This window comes from Ovis aries, chromosome 2 (assembly GCF_016772045.2).
Source record: "Ovis aries strain OAR_USU_Benz2616 breed Rambouillet chromosome 2, ARS-UI_Ramb_v3.0, whole genome shotgun sequence".
Taxonomy (NCBI): Eukaryota; Metazoa; Chordata; class Mammalia; order Artiodactyla; family Bovidae; genus Ovis; species Ovis aries.
The window spans coordinates 151776968-151791803 of NC_056055.1; the positions used below are offsets into that span (position 1 = coordinate 151776968).

General features: G+C 43.4%; 2 long non-coding RNA genes across 2 annotated transcripts in view; one reads left to right on the plus strand and one right to left on the minus strand.

Annotated features, from left to right (window-relative positions):
* Window positions 1-14836, plus strand: part of LOC132659213 (uncharacterized) — a 23188-nt gene continuing 8352 nt past the window's right edge. The window contains exons 1-2 of the long non-coding RNA XR_009599335.1: window positions 1-3077; window positions 6594-6708. This is a non-coding gene — a long non-coding RNA (uncharacterized LOC132659213). The remainder of the gene's footprint in view (window positions 3078-6593; window positions 6709-14836) is intronic.
* Window positions 12407-14836, minus strand: part of LOC132659212 (uncharacterized) — a 42151-nt gene continuing 39721 nt past the window's right edge. Inside the window, exon 2 of the long non-coding RNA XR_009599334.1 lies at window positions 12407-14153. This is a non-coding gene — a long non-coding RNA (uncharacterized LOC132659212). The remainder of the gene's footprint in view (window positions 14154-14836) is intronic.

Consider the following 14836-nt stretch of genomic DNA (forward strand, 5'->3'; position numbering starts at 1 on the left):
CAGGAGGAGAAGGGGACGACAGAGGATGAGATGGCTGGATGGCATCACTGACTCGATGGACGTGAGTCTGAGTGAACTCTGGGAGTTGGTGATGGACAGGGAGGCCTGGCATGCTGCGATTCATGGGGTCGCAAAGAGTCGGACACAACTGAGCGACTGAACTGAACTGAAGATCCATTTTAGTGATGAGTTCACACCGTCTCCTCAGATCCTTGACAGGGTGCTAAACTTTATATTCCGAGAGAGTGTCCACAAATTGATAAACTCTTCTCTATCCAATATATTGTTCCAGACTGCTTAATCGAACGCCCTTGGGACCCAGTTCCAGCTCCTACAAATACATTGTAGGTGGGTCTTGCAACTCCTTTGGGTAGAGACCCCTTCCTTCCTTATCAGGTCTAGCACGTCCCCAGCTGTGTAATTTTGGGGCTTGACCTAGTTATAGGCCTAGGGGCCAGGAAGGGAAAGCAGGGCAGATCACAAGGAAGGTATGTGTTGCCTTGCCGGAAAATTCTCTGCATAGTTTTTGAACAAGTAAAGAGTGCTAGTTTTTAATGGAGAGGGATGATCCCGAGGATTGAGAGAGTCTGGGGCTCAAAATCTTAAATAACATTTACCCACACATCCCCAGCTCCAGGTAAGTTTCTGTTTTTCCTAACCATGGTTCTGATCTTGGCATAACAGAGTTCCTTTGATTTAGCATTTAAACATTTCCCATAATTGTTTTCAGTTTAAAACAAAACCCCCAAAACCTCTATGTCTATGTGTACAAGTGGACACACAGGCATGTAATGCCCATGGAGTTTGCAAGCCTTTAAAGAAATTTTGAAAACACATATCAGACTTTCAACAGTGGTTAAATATATGGAAGGGAGTAAAGCGGGAAGATGTGGATAGAGGAACTTGAACTATTTACTTTTGATGTATTGGGTTGGCCAAAAAGTTTGCCAATCCGCCTTCAGGGCAGAGAACTGAAAGAAGGAAGAAGACTTCCGCAATACTCTTGATTTCACTGAGGTTTGATCTCACTTGACCCCATCTCAAGGGGAGGTAAGGGATGGGTGAAGGCCACTGTGCAGTGGACCAGTCACCTGCTTCTGCAAAAGAGGGAGAAAGGCTTATTATCTGCGAGCAGCCACATCTTTCATTCGCTTTCACAAGGGGCCTAAGGGTTTTCAGATGGCAACTCAGATCCAAGGGTCCCAAAAGTGCATGAGAAGACGATCAACCTGGGTGCCTGTTACCAAAGGGTGATTCAGCAGGGGGTGGTCTGTGAGAGGCCACAGGAGTAGTTGAGTCTGTATATTAACAACTCTTCTCAGCTTTTTGGCAAGTTAACAGGATAGAAAAGGGCCCAAAAAACTTATATAAATTGAATGAAGTTTGTTTCTTACAGCTTTGGTTAGACAGATTTTCAATACATTTGACAAATGTATGTAAGGTGGTGTATTCATTTCCTGCAGCTGCTGTAATAAATTATCACAGAATTGGTGGCTTCAAACAACAGGAATTTATCCTTTCACAGTTCTGCAGGCCAAACATGGAAGTCAGGTTCACTCAGCAGAAATCAAGACGTTGTCCGGGCCACGCTCCCTCTGGAGGCTCTTGGAGGAATCCGTTCCTTGGCTCTTCTGGTTTCGGGTGGCTGTCAATGTTTCTTGGCTTGAGGCTGCGTCATACTGATCCTCTTGTCTTTGCATTGCCTTCTCCTCTGTGTGTGGGTATAATCTCTCTCTGAGACATGTGTGGCATTTGGGGGCCACCCAGATGACAATAATTAGGGCTTACCCAGGATAATCTCCTCATCTCAAGATCCTTCACTTAATCACATCTGCAAAACCCCTGTTTCTTTATAGGTTAACATATACAGGTCCCAGAGATTAGGACCTAACATCTGTGGAACTGCTACAGACAATTTAAAATACATAATGAATATGGAATCAACTTTGGGGGTGCTGGCTTTTTGAAGAGCAGTCTGCTTCTAGAGCCCCAAATTGAGAAGCAGTGTGTAATCAGAAGGGATTAGCACATCACAGATAGAGAAAATAATCAGTGGTTTCAAACATGAGTTCTGGAGACCCCCCTCCCTAATCCTGACCTATTGAATCAGAATCTCTCCATCTGATTCTCACCCTCACTAAAAGCAGAAGAGTAGTTACTGGTGTATGGGCTCCAGTTCACAGTCAAGCTGTTTCTCACACAGGCAACTCCATGTAGCTGACTTCTGGATAATTAGGAGAGATTAATTTGTTTACCATGTAGGATCCAAATAACTCAAGTTGAAGTAAAAAATGTATTATAGCTAACATTTACTGAACATTTATTATATTCCTAGTGCTGAGCAAATTCCCTCACATGTATTTTATTTAATTCTCTAAACTGATATGTGAGCTGGATTGATTTGGCTTAGGCTCTTGGTTTGTATCCTACTTAAATGAAGAGAAAAGATTTATTGGAAGGCCTCTGGACTGGCTCATGGACCAGAAGAACTGCGCATGTAGAGCTAGGAAAGAGAGAAGGAACAGCAGCTCTGGGGAATTCAGCTCAGTTTCAGCTCTTGATGCTTTCCTCAGCCTACGACGCTGTCTTCAGATGTCTTTCTAAACCACCTTCCACTTCTGTGGGTTTTCACTTGCAATTTAAATTCCAAGTCAAGTTAATCTTATCCTGCTGGGATAAAGGTGCTATCATTGGCCCCTGTTTGGGACAAAGCCCACCTTGGGCCAAAAGATCAGGTTCAGCATGAAGAAGGAGTGAAGAGGAGGAATGGAGCAGATCCAAGTGATAATTGCTTCATAAACAGTGTTACCTTTATTTTAGGATGGGGAAGAAAACCATGTCTCAGAGGCTAAACTTTGTAGCAAGTTATAAAGCTGTCATCTGAACCCAGTTCTGCCCAATTTAGAGTTTGATTTCTTAATCACGATTCTCATCCCCAGATCTGCTACAGCCCAGAAACCAAAACAGATTCTGAAGTAAGTTCCAAGTGACGTGACCTGGAAGAGTGGTATTTTAGTGAATGTTGAGACCCAGAAAAGTATTTGTACAGTGAGATCTTTTCTCTGTTCATTCATTTGGTGAGTATTGTGTGAGCACATATTGATTGTTAAGCATTGGAGATGCAGTGTTGAACAAGGTGGGCACATTTTATAGCTTAAGTCTGGCTGCAAAAAGCAAAAACTCAAACAAGATGAATCCAAACAGTACTTATTGACTCAAGGGAATGGGCAATCTAAGAGAAACAGGCTACTGCCAAGCTAGATGCAAGGCCACTGGGGCTTCTTTCTTCCTCTCCATCTTTGGGTTCTGTTCCCCTCTGTGTTAGCTTTGTTCCCCAATAGGCTCCCTCCATGTGAGAGCAAAGACAGCAACCAGCATCACCAGACCTGCGTCATCCCAATAGCCAGCAACAGCAAGGAAATAAACCTCTTTTCTCCCAGCATTATGGCCACTTTGAAAAAAAATTCTGACTGGTCCTTCGTGGATCATTTGCTGAACAACTTAGATTCCAGTCACAGTGACGAGGGACATGGTGCACACATTCTGACCTGCCCTTCTGACTCCTGTGTTTACTCCTACAGTGCAATATGTGAGGCCACATGATTGACAGAACCACCAGGATCACACAGAGTGGGCTAAAAGCGCTCCCCTAAAATAAAAGAGAAGTGCTATTGTAGAGAAAGGGGGTCGGCTGATGGGCAGAGAAAGAACATCGTGTTCTGCACAAATGACAGTTTGCTGCTCTCATGACCTTGAGAGTCTATCTTCTCAAAGCTTTTTCTTTATTTTTGTTGTTGTTTAGTTGCTAAGTCATATCCAACTCTTTTGTGACCCAATGGACTGTATAGCCCACCAGGCTCCTCTGACCATGGGATTTCCCAGGCAAGAATACTGGAGTGGATTGCCATTTCCTTCTCCGGGAGCAGGGGAGGGGGAGGTCACCTTCCCGACCCAGAGATTGAACCAGCCTCTCTTGCATTGGCAGGCAGATTCTTTACCACTGAGCCATCAGGGAAGCCCTTTCTTTTTTCTGTCTATACCTGTCGTAATTGAAGGCACTGGAAGTACAAGCTGATCTTCCCTGTAGAGGAGAAAGTACAGAAGCATATGAAATCCTTCCTACAGATCAGCTAGTTAGAAAGGCTGAAAAGTGAATATATTCCAGTACATTCAAATGAAATCTACCAACCAGTGGCAGCCTGAGAAATCGTTTGAAATGTACGTCCTTCATCCCCCCTTCACCAAGTCAGTCAGAATATTTCTATGATTCTTCAGTCACTCAGTCATGTCCAACTCTTTGTGACCCCACGAATCACAGCACGCCAGGCCTCCCTGTCCATCACCATCTCCCCGAGTTCACTCAGACTCACGTCCATCGAGTCAGTGATGCCATCCAGCCATCTCATCCTCTGTCGTCCCCTTCTCCTCCTGCCTCCAATCCCTCCCAGCATCAGAGTCTTTTCCAATGAGTCAACTCTTCGCATGAGGTGTCTAATATCTGGTCTATACTAGAGTCCGTGAAATGAAAGGAAGTCCAAAAAGAACAATGAGGAAAAATAAGATCATGGAGGAGAGAAGTAAATCAAACCTAGGATGAGGCATAAATAATAAAGTATGAAATAAAGGAGAGAAAGAAAAGCAAAGACATCCACAGTAGCAGAAGCAGTATTTGGATGGACAAGGCAAGTTCTCAGGAGAACTTTCCTTTCAATCCTATGGGCAGCTTTATCCTCACGTATCTGAGGGTTTTCTGTAGATGTGATGACTCTGCAGCACAAGCATAGAAGGAACATGGGCTTAGGAGATAGAAAGACCTGGGTGTGAATTCTCATTTTGCCACTGATCAGCCTTATTAATTAAGGTAGATTATCCATCCTCTCTGATAGCAGTCTTTTGATCTGGAAATTAGGCACAATTTCTTTCTCACAGTATCCTCCTGAGGCTTGAGAGATAGAATGTATGTAAAATGCCTAGCAAAATGGTTGCTTATTGGATTAGCTGGCCTCCTATTTCCCTAGGGCTTCCCTGATGTGTTGGGGGGCTCAGCGGTAAAGAATCCGCTTGCTCATGCAGGAGATGACGCTTCGATCCCTGGGTCAGGGAAGATCCACTGGAGAAGGAAATGGCAGCTCACTCCAGCATTCTTGCCTGGGAAATCCCATGGACAGAGGAGCCTGGCAGGCTACAAGTACATGTGGTTTCAAAAGAGTCAGACATGACTTCACAACTAAATAAGAACTACAAAAAATTCCCTTAAGCCTTTCTGAAGAGCTAAGACTAAGAAGGGCTTTGGAAAGAGACAGATTGGGGCCTAATGAAAAAGAGTTTTCTAATAATTTGAATCCCACTACAGCCCAATGAGCTGTGATCTCCTTGCTATAGACTGAATGTTTACATCCCCCAAAGATTCATGTACGGAAACCTCAACCCCCAAATACAACCCCACCTGTTTTTGCAAATATGGCCTTTATGGAGGTAATTGAGGTGATATGGGCTTATAAGGGTAGAACCCTCATCTCATAGTATGAGTGTCCTTATAAGAACAGATACCAGAGAGCTTGTTCCCGCTCCACCCTGTGAGGACACAGCAAAGAGAGCTCTCACCAGGAGCTGGTCCCTGCTGAAACCTTGATCTTGGACTTTCCAGCTTGCACAGCTATGAGAAAATAAATTGCTGTTGTTTAAGCCACTCAGTCTATGGTATTTTATTATTTCAGTTGAAGCAAACTAAAATGCTCTCCTCACTAGAATCATTAAAACAAGCTGACGATCACCTGTTGGAGATACAGAGGAACTTTCAGCAGGAGGAGAGTGCATGAGAGCAAACTATCCCTGAAAGCCTTTCCCAGGACTTCTCAATCGTGGCTGCATGTTAGAATCTCCTGGGGAAGTTTCAGAAAAAAATATTGATGCCCAAGCTCTCTCTCTCAGACCGATTAAATCAGAATCTGTGGGTGTGTGCTTTTAAAAAACTGTTCAGCCAAGGCAAGGTTGAGAATCACTCCCTTAAGAGATCTGAGACCATTTCCAGCTCTGAGTTATTATTAATTTATGGAGATTTACATCTGGTGATACAAGAAAGGAATGCGTCATAAACTTCATTTTACAGATACAGAAGAGGGAAAAGATAGAATTGTGAAGTAAGCTCCCAACATCGGATGTGAGCTGATAGTGACATTATAATATCACATCTTTCTGTCTGTGACCTTTGGAACCCTCTAATAAGATGCAAACCACTTTTAGCTGTGAAGTAGATGTCTACCGTTTTTGCTAGGCCAGCATTCCTACCCTTGTTTTGAAAGCTGCTTGTCTTTCGGGGGACTACAACTTCTCAATTCTGTGGAGTCTCATTAGGGCTGTCAATCACAGGGCCCACCCCACATGACCCAAACTAAGCCAGTCAGACTCTTCAGGGAGAATGACAGTGGGAATATAGGTTGGTGGATTGGATTGTTCCCATTTGTTGTGGTGGTTTAGTCACTAAGTGTTGTCTAACAATTTTGTGACCCCATGGACTGTAGCCCACCAGGGGCCACTGTCCATGGGATTTTACAGGCAAGATTACTGGAGCTGGTTGCCATTTTCTTCTCCAGGGGATCTTCCAAACCCAGGGATTGAACCCGTGTCTCCTCAGTGACTCCAGTTTGTCAGGAAAGATTCTTTACCACTGAGCCACCTGGGAAACCCCTGGCACGACCTAAAGAAACAGTATGTACTTCTTACTAAGATTATGTTGCTTCCTGCTTTTCTTTCTTCCCAAGCCCTGGCTCTGAGCATTTCCTTTAATTCTATGAACTATAGTATTTGCTTCCAGCAAATTCTATTTTCCACTTGGTGAGTCAAACCTTCTTTCAGTTGCTTGCATAACTGGCTCAAAATTGGTACCTGGAAGTGGACACGGCAAGAACAGACTTTTAGCTGTGGAAATAGCAGAAGTAGGTAGGTGCAAGGCAGTAAGAGTTCCCCGATTTAGTTGAGAAAGTTGAAGCCTGTTCTTTTTCTTGAAATTCCCAATTTTCATAAGCACCAAAAAATTTTCCCTTTTACTCAGTCTAGTCCTGATTAATGTAAACTACTTATTCAAGATGCAAAGACTTATACTAGTAAGGTGTTCTTATTTGTGGCTATTTTGGGGATTGGCAGGTTAGGGCTACCACTGGGTATGCCTGGTAGCACTTTTTAAAAACTCATTAGAATAGCCTGCAGAGAAGGCAATGGCACCCCACTCCAGTACTCTTGCCTGGAAAATCCCATGGACAGAGGAGCCTAGTAGTCTGCAGTCCATGGGGTCGCGAAGAGTTGGACACGACTGAGTGACTTCACTTTCACTTTTCACTTTCACTTTCACTTTCATTCCTTGAAGAAGGAAATGACAACCCACTCCAGTGTTCTTGCCTGGAGAATCCCAGAGATGGGGGAGCCTGGTGGGCTGCTGTCTATGGGGTCGCACAGAGTCAGACACGACTGAAGCGACTTAGCAGCAGCAGCAGCAGCAGCAGAATAGCCTGTGTGCACATGAGGGCCTGGCCCAAACCAAGCCTTTTGCTTTTACAGCCCTTACACCAATAAGTGAGAACAGAAATGTAGGTACAGAAAGAAGTACCCTACCAAACTCACCGTCTTTCTAAAATTACTAGAAAGAACCTATGGAAAACAAAAAAGGCAGAGCAAAGCAGATGAGCATCATAGTGATAAGGATGGCCACCGTTTGTTAAATTCTTACTATGTGCTATACACTGTGTTATTTAATCCTAGAAGACTGATACTATTTTATTTTGTTTCAATTTGTTTCTAAGGTTGAGCTGCAGATGCCCAGAATTGAATTGATTCAATCAGTCATTCTTCCGTTACTGGCATGATATAATCATCCGTCTAGACATGACCCCTCTTTTTTTCTTATCTCTTTTGTCCCTCATCCCTGAGTGTATCTGATGTGTGTCCTTCCAATCTATTTGCCATAGACTTCCAGATTCACAAAAATATGTAGCGTAGTGTCTGCTTTTAAAATGCATATAAATGGAGCATACTGCACATCTCACTCTGCAATTTGCTTTTTTTACACAGCAGTAAGTTTCTGAGCTCCATCCCTTTTGATGTATATGCACATAGAGCTAGTCCATCTGTTTAAACTGCTCCACTGTATACTATCATGATGATATACTATACTTCATGTATAAATTTTTCCTGATGGATATCTGCATGGGTGTCTAGTCGCTCAGTCGTGTCGGACTCTGCAACCTCATGGACTGTGGTATGCCAGGCTCCTCTATTTTTCAGGCAAGAATGCTTAAATGGATTGTTATCTCCTCCTCCAGGGGATCTTCTGGACCCGGGATCGAACTTGCGTCTCCAGTGTCTCCTGCTTGGCAGGCAGATTCTTTACCACTGAGCCGCCTAGGAAGCCCTGATGGATATCTAGGCTGTTGTTAATTCCTATTATACGAAGTGCTTCACTGAATAATCTTACAGACATCTCACAGTGCATTGTGCAAGAATCTCTGTAGGATTTACCTAGAAGTGAAATTGCTGTACCTTAAGTTTCATGTATTTTCAGTTTTATTATACTAAACCCTGCTAAATTATTATACTTTATAAAGTAGTTTTACTAATTTACACTTCCACCAAGAGTATATGATAGTTCTTTGAATAGATACTAGTATTATCTCCATTTTGCAGATGAAGAAATATACAGAATGTCCAGAGTTAAGCACTGTATCTACCTGCAATATGTCTATCTAGTTCCAGAACTACCCTCTACAGTATACCTTAAATAACACTTGAAAATGCAAGTGGCAGAACCCAATAACAATGGCTTAAGCAATCTGGGGCGTTTATCATGTCACTTAACAAAGAAATTAGAGGGAGCTGGTTCCAGAGCAGCTGTATCATCAGCAACCTGAATACCCTTCAATTTCACCATCCTTAGCTGCTGAACTTTCACCCTTATGCTATCTCCTCTCAGCCCTAGGATAGCTGACATTGCTCTGACATCACAACTGAGTTTAGAGCAGGAAAAGGGAGGTAGCAATGGCACTATGAAGCTCTTTTCTTTTCTTACCCTTTTTCTGGGAAAGAAAAATGCCTTCCTTGAATCCCCATTCACCCCAACCTACTTCCTTTTTTGTCTCATTGATCAGAGCTCAAATCTTCAGGCAAAACAGAATGAGATTATTGTGTCTAATTTAAATCAGCCATGAATCAGCCACTGCGGCTTACAGGAAGGGTTTACTTTCGTGGATTTCAAACCATCTTCATGTCTGAAACTTGTTCTGTCAGCAAGAAGGAGAGGCAATGACTGTTAGATAGCAATTTGGTTTTTCTTCCATCCTTTCAGCCTCCTCTTCACAGATTTTTTTTTTTTTTTTTGCCAGCTTCTCCTGACCACTCAGATGTTAAATACTTGCTTTGTCTTGAAACTTTTCTCTTCCCAACAAGACCAATAGGTGGCCAGCAGGCCAAATATGAGTTTGTGAACATCTCCCTATGCTGACAGTATCCATTTTCGTAGCTTCAATTCCTACTTACATATTGATAACTCCTAAATTTGTATCTCCAGCTTCCACCTCATTCCAGAGTTTCATATCCATATGTACTCTAGCCTAATTAGATATTCCTCAGACATATCAAACTCAGTATATCCAAAACTGAGCTTTTCATCTCCCACCCAAAGTTGCTCTTTCTTCTGGTGCATCACGTCTAAGTGAATGTCAACCTCTTGCACCAAGTTGTTCAAGTCAGAGCCCTTCTAGACTTCCACAAGGAAAGCTCTCAAATTTGTCTGCTTTTCTTTATTTCCATTGCAAACACCTTGATCTAAAACTCTGTTACTTAAGTATTGTATGGACCAGAAGCATGGGCAACTGTGTTGTAAATGCAGATCTCAGACCCTACCCTAAGCAACCTGAATCAGAATCTACTTTTTGTCAAAATTCAGAGAATTCATTAAAATTTGAGAACTTATCATCTTGGCTTTTGACAAAGCTTAATATCTAGAGGTGATGAAATTCCAGTTGCTGCTGCTGCTGCTGCTAAGTCACTTCAGTCGTGTCCGACTCTGTGTGACCCCAGAGACGGCAGCCCACCAGGCTCCCTTGTCCCTGGGATTCTCCAGGCAAGAACACTGGAGTGGGTTGCCATTTCCTTTTCCAATGCAGGAAAGTGGAAAGTGAAAAGTGAAAGTGAAGTCGCTCAGTTGTGTCCGACTCTTTGCACCCCCATGGACTGCGGCGTACCAGGCTCCTCTGTCCAGGCAAGAGTACTGGAGTGGGATGCCATCGCCTTCTCTGGAAATTCCAATTGAGCTATTTCAATCCTAAAAGATGATCCTGTGATAATGCTGCACTCAATATGCCAGCAAATTTGGAAAACTCAGCAGTGGCCACAGGACTGGAAAAGGTCAGTTTTCATTCCAATCCCAAAGAAAGGCAATGCCAAAGAATGCTCAAACTACTGCACAATTGCACTCATCTCACACACTAGTAAAGTAATGCTCAAAATTCTCCAAGCTAGGCTTCAACAATCCATGAACCATGAACTTCCAGATGTTCAAGCTGGATTTAGAAAAGGCAGAAGAACCAGAGATCAAATTGCCAACATCTGTTGGATCATTGAAAAAGCAAGAGAAGAGCAGAAAAAAACATCTACTTCTGCTTTATTGACTATGCCAAAGCCTTTGACTGTGTAAATCACAACAAACTGTGGAAAATTCTTCAAGCGATGGGAATACCAGACCACTTTACCTGCCTCCTGAGAAATCTGTATGCAGGTCAAGAAGCAAAAGTTAGAACTGGACATGGAACAACAGACCAGTTCCAAATCAAGAAAGACTGTATATTGTCACCCTGCTTATTTAACTTCTATGCAGAGTACATTATGAGAAACGCTGGGCTGAAAGAAGCACAAGCTGGAATCAAGATTGCTGGCAGAAATATCAATAACCTCAGATATGCAGATGACACCACCCTCATGGCAGAAAGTGAAGAGGAACTAAAAGCCTCTTGATGAAAGTGAAAGAGGAGAGTGAAAAAGTTGGCTTAAAGCTCAGCATTCAGAAAACTAAGATCATGGCACCTGGTCCCATCACTTCATGGCAAATAGATGGGGAAATAGTGGAAACAATGACAGACTTTATACATGAGTATGAGTAAGCTCTGGGTGTTGGCAATGGACAGGGAAGCCTGGGGTGCTGCAGTCCGTGGGGTTGCAAACAGTCAGACCCTACTGACTGAACTGAACTGAACTGAATATCTAATCTTCCTATATCAATCTCGTGGCCCCTAAAACTCTTTATCTATACTGCAAACCACATAAGTCATGTTCCCTCATTAAATTCTTAACTAGCTTCCCATTGCTTTGCAGATAGAAGGCAAAAGCCTACAGAATTCAAAGCCCTACCATAGTCCCCCTCCTGCCTAGTTCCAAGCCCCAATCTGGCTTGCCCACTGGGCTCCAACCACATTAGTATTCTTCTAATTCCTGTGCCAGGCAATGAAGTCCCTGGGAGTTTTTGCCTGCTGCTCCCCTGTAACAGCATGATTTCAGCTTTTCTGTGTGCCTGCTAGGGCTTCCTCTGTGGCTCAGCTAGTAAAGAATCTGCCTGCAATGCAGGAGACTAAGTGACTTAGTGCCTGCTAGTCAGCTGTGTCCGTCTGCAACCCTATAGGCCATTGGCTGCAAGGCTTCTCTGTCCATGGATTCTCCAAGCAAGAACATTGGCGTGGGTTGCCATGCCCCACACCAGGGCATCTTTCCAACCCAGGACTCAAACCTGCCTCTCTTACATCTCCTGCATTGGCGGGCAGGTTCTTTACCATTAGAACCACATGGGAAGTCCACCTCCCTAGTGCATAGAGAACTCCTTCACTTCCTCAAAGAATTCCCCTCTCTTACAACCCATGTGATGTCAGCCACCCTCATGCTAAGCTCTCTTTGTACACTGTGCTCCTTCAAACCTTTATCATGTTCCTGTGGCCCAGATGGTAAAGAATCTGCCTGCAATGCAGGAGACCAGGGTTCAATCCTGAGTCAGGAAGATCCCCAGGAGAAGGGAATGGCAACCCACTCCAGTATTCTTGCCTGGAGAATTCCATAGATAGAGGAGCCTGGTGGGCTACAGTCCACGGGGTTGCAAAGAGTCGGACATGACTAGTTGTATTTAACAACGGAGTCTGTGTGTTTGGTTATTTAACAGCAGTCTGTCCCCATTGGATGGAAGTGTTCAGGCACTGCTTCAGCTTTTGCATTGTTACATCCTTCCAGCACCTCTCACAGTGTTTGACACATTGTACACATCAATGAGAGCTGTTGACTTGATGAATATGAATGAATAATCATCCCCAGGGCGCTGTCCTGGCTCAGGGTGCCCCTTCTTTCTTAGTTCAATGGGAATCAAGAATCTGAAAAAGACTGAGGTCCAAGGAAGTATAATTTGGCCACCAGCAAGCAAATCAGGATGAAAATGTCCAATTCTGACAGATTTACCCCATGCACGTGCTGAAAGGAAAACAGAAACAGCCCGCCTCAGAGTGATGGTAAACATTTTGTTCCCTGGCCAGTGCCCTCCTCTTCAATACACTCCCAAGCTGACCTTTAGAAGGACTTTTGTCTAGTGGGAGGTCTCTTTTAACCTCCAGTGAATAAGGGTGTGAAGTGGTGTTTGCTTTTTTCCCTTTGTTCTCTGGCTGAGAAAAGTCTGGAGGCGGTTGAGTGAGGCTTAGTAATACAATTGCCTTCCCTTTCAAATGCTAAAAAGGGTTTTTGCTCTTGGTTTGGTATAATCTGAGTCTTGTAGAGGTCTGGAAGGGATCCACTCCCCTTTCTTTTGGCATCTTATTTCCTGTAGGCTAGGGCCAACTTCACAATTAATAGAAAAACCAAAGCTGTAAAATATAGTCAACCTTGCCCTCCAAGCATCTCTGTGTGGTGAGCCAGCACAGGAGAGTTAATCACTACACTGACAGAGAAGGCCTCCAGGAGAAATGCAGGATGTCTATAGTCCCGCTGTCCTGGATCTGGCTGGAGATCCTGGCATCGAGGCATTCTCTTCTCTCCAGAGAGAGCTGGAGTCAAAGGTTGACTTACTCAAGTCAGCTGTTATCACAGACTTTTGATTCCCATACAGGTGTGGATCCAGGGCTTGGGGGAGCCCAATGTTTGTACAGTTTGGAGGGCTCTCTTTAAGAAAGAGATCACAAACCATGAATACAGTCAGATTTGAGGCTTTGAAAAGAACAACTGAGGGTCATCATTGGCTTCATGATCCTGTTACCCAAAAACAGAGTTTGCCTCTTGCTGGGTATCCAGCCAAAGATCAGGAGAAGGAAGGATTTATTACTTGCAGCAAGTAAGGTGATCACTAGGGCCCTTTCCCAGAGCAGCAAAATTGCAGTCTACCTGTATTGCAAAATTGGAGAAGTTTTAGGCTAAAGGTACATGCATATCCATGAAGGGGGCTTGGGCAGTATATGCATACTGGTAAAGGGTCTTGAGCAGAGGAGAATTCAGCATAGAATTGGGGAAAAGATTGACAGAGTGCAGGCTTTAATTGACTGAAGTCTCAAGGGTCAGAAAATATCACCATCATCATATCGTAGGTTCTGACCAGTCTGTGGTCTCAGCATGTAGTTACAGTCCTCCACCTGGGTGGGAGCCTTAGTTCCTGCAGAACTCAAAAATATGTATCAGATTGTGATATATATCCCTTGAGGAGGAATTGGGACTCTTTTTGTTGTTGGTGTTCAGTTGCTCAGGCTTGTCCAACTCTTTGCAACCCCATGGACTGCAGCACGCCAGGCTTTCCTATCCTTCACTATCTCCCGAAGCTTGTTCAAACTCACGTCCATTGAGTCAGTGATGCCATTCAACCATCCTGTCTTCTGTTGTCCCCTTTCCCTCCTTCTTCAGCCTTTCCCAGCATCAGAGTCTTTTTCAATAGGTTGGCTTTTCGCATCAGGTGGCCAAAGTATTGAAGCTTCAGCTTCAGCATCAGTCCTTCCAATGAATATTCAGGGTTGATTTCTTTTAGGATTGACTGGTTGGATCTCCTTGCAGTCCAAGGGACTCTCAAGAGTCTTTTCCAACACCACAGTTTGAAAGCATCATTTCTTCAGCACTCAGCCTACTTCATGGTCAACTCTCACATCTCTACATGACTACTGAAAAAAATCATAATTTTGACTAGATGGACATTTGTTGTCAACATGATATCTCTGCTTTTTAATGTGCTATCTACATCACAGAGTGGCTTAGGCCAAAATTGGCTTCTCTAATATCAAGAAAACTGCCTGGTTCTCTTTCTCTGAGGACCCTCTACCCTGTCTGCTTACAGTATCTTTGCCTCTGCCCCAGTAGAGTGTACTAGAAAAGCGGAGGCTTGGAAGCCGTTGGACAAGTTTTTCCCTTCCTAGAGCCGTAATTGTATAATCTGTAAAATGGGGCCCTCTATCTACAAAATTGATGCATGAGAAAGATGAAAGAGAGAAAAGAAAATACCTTGTAGGAGGCATTAATTAAAATGCCATTTTGAAGACCTCCTCTCTGGGATGTTGTAGATTTATTATGAGCTAGCTTCTCTTTTTTGTGTCTCTTAGCTTTACTGAAGTTTTTCTCAGGTTTCATTCTAATCCACTTGAAATATATATTATTATTAACACTTTGAAACTTAGCAAAAGTTCCTGAACTGGTAGCTGAAGTCAGTACATTTCTTTTTTGAGATTTCAAGCATTTCTAACAACTTTAACTTGTTTTATTTTTAAAAGAGCCAGTCCAAGTTTGTTGTTGCTATTGTTTTCCTTGGGGACTTGATAAATTTGATGTGTTGTTTAATTTTTTTACTGCT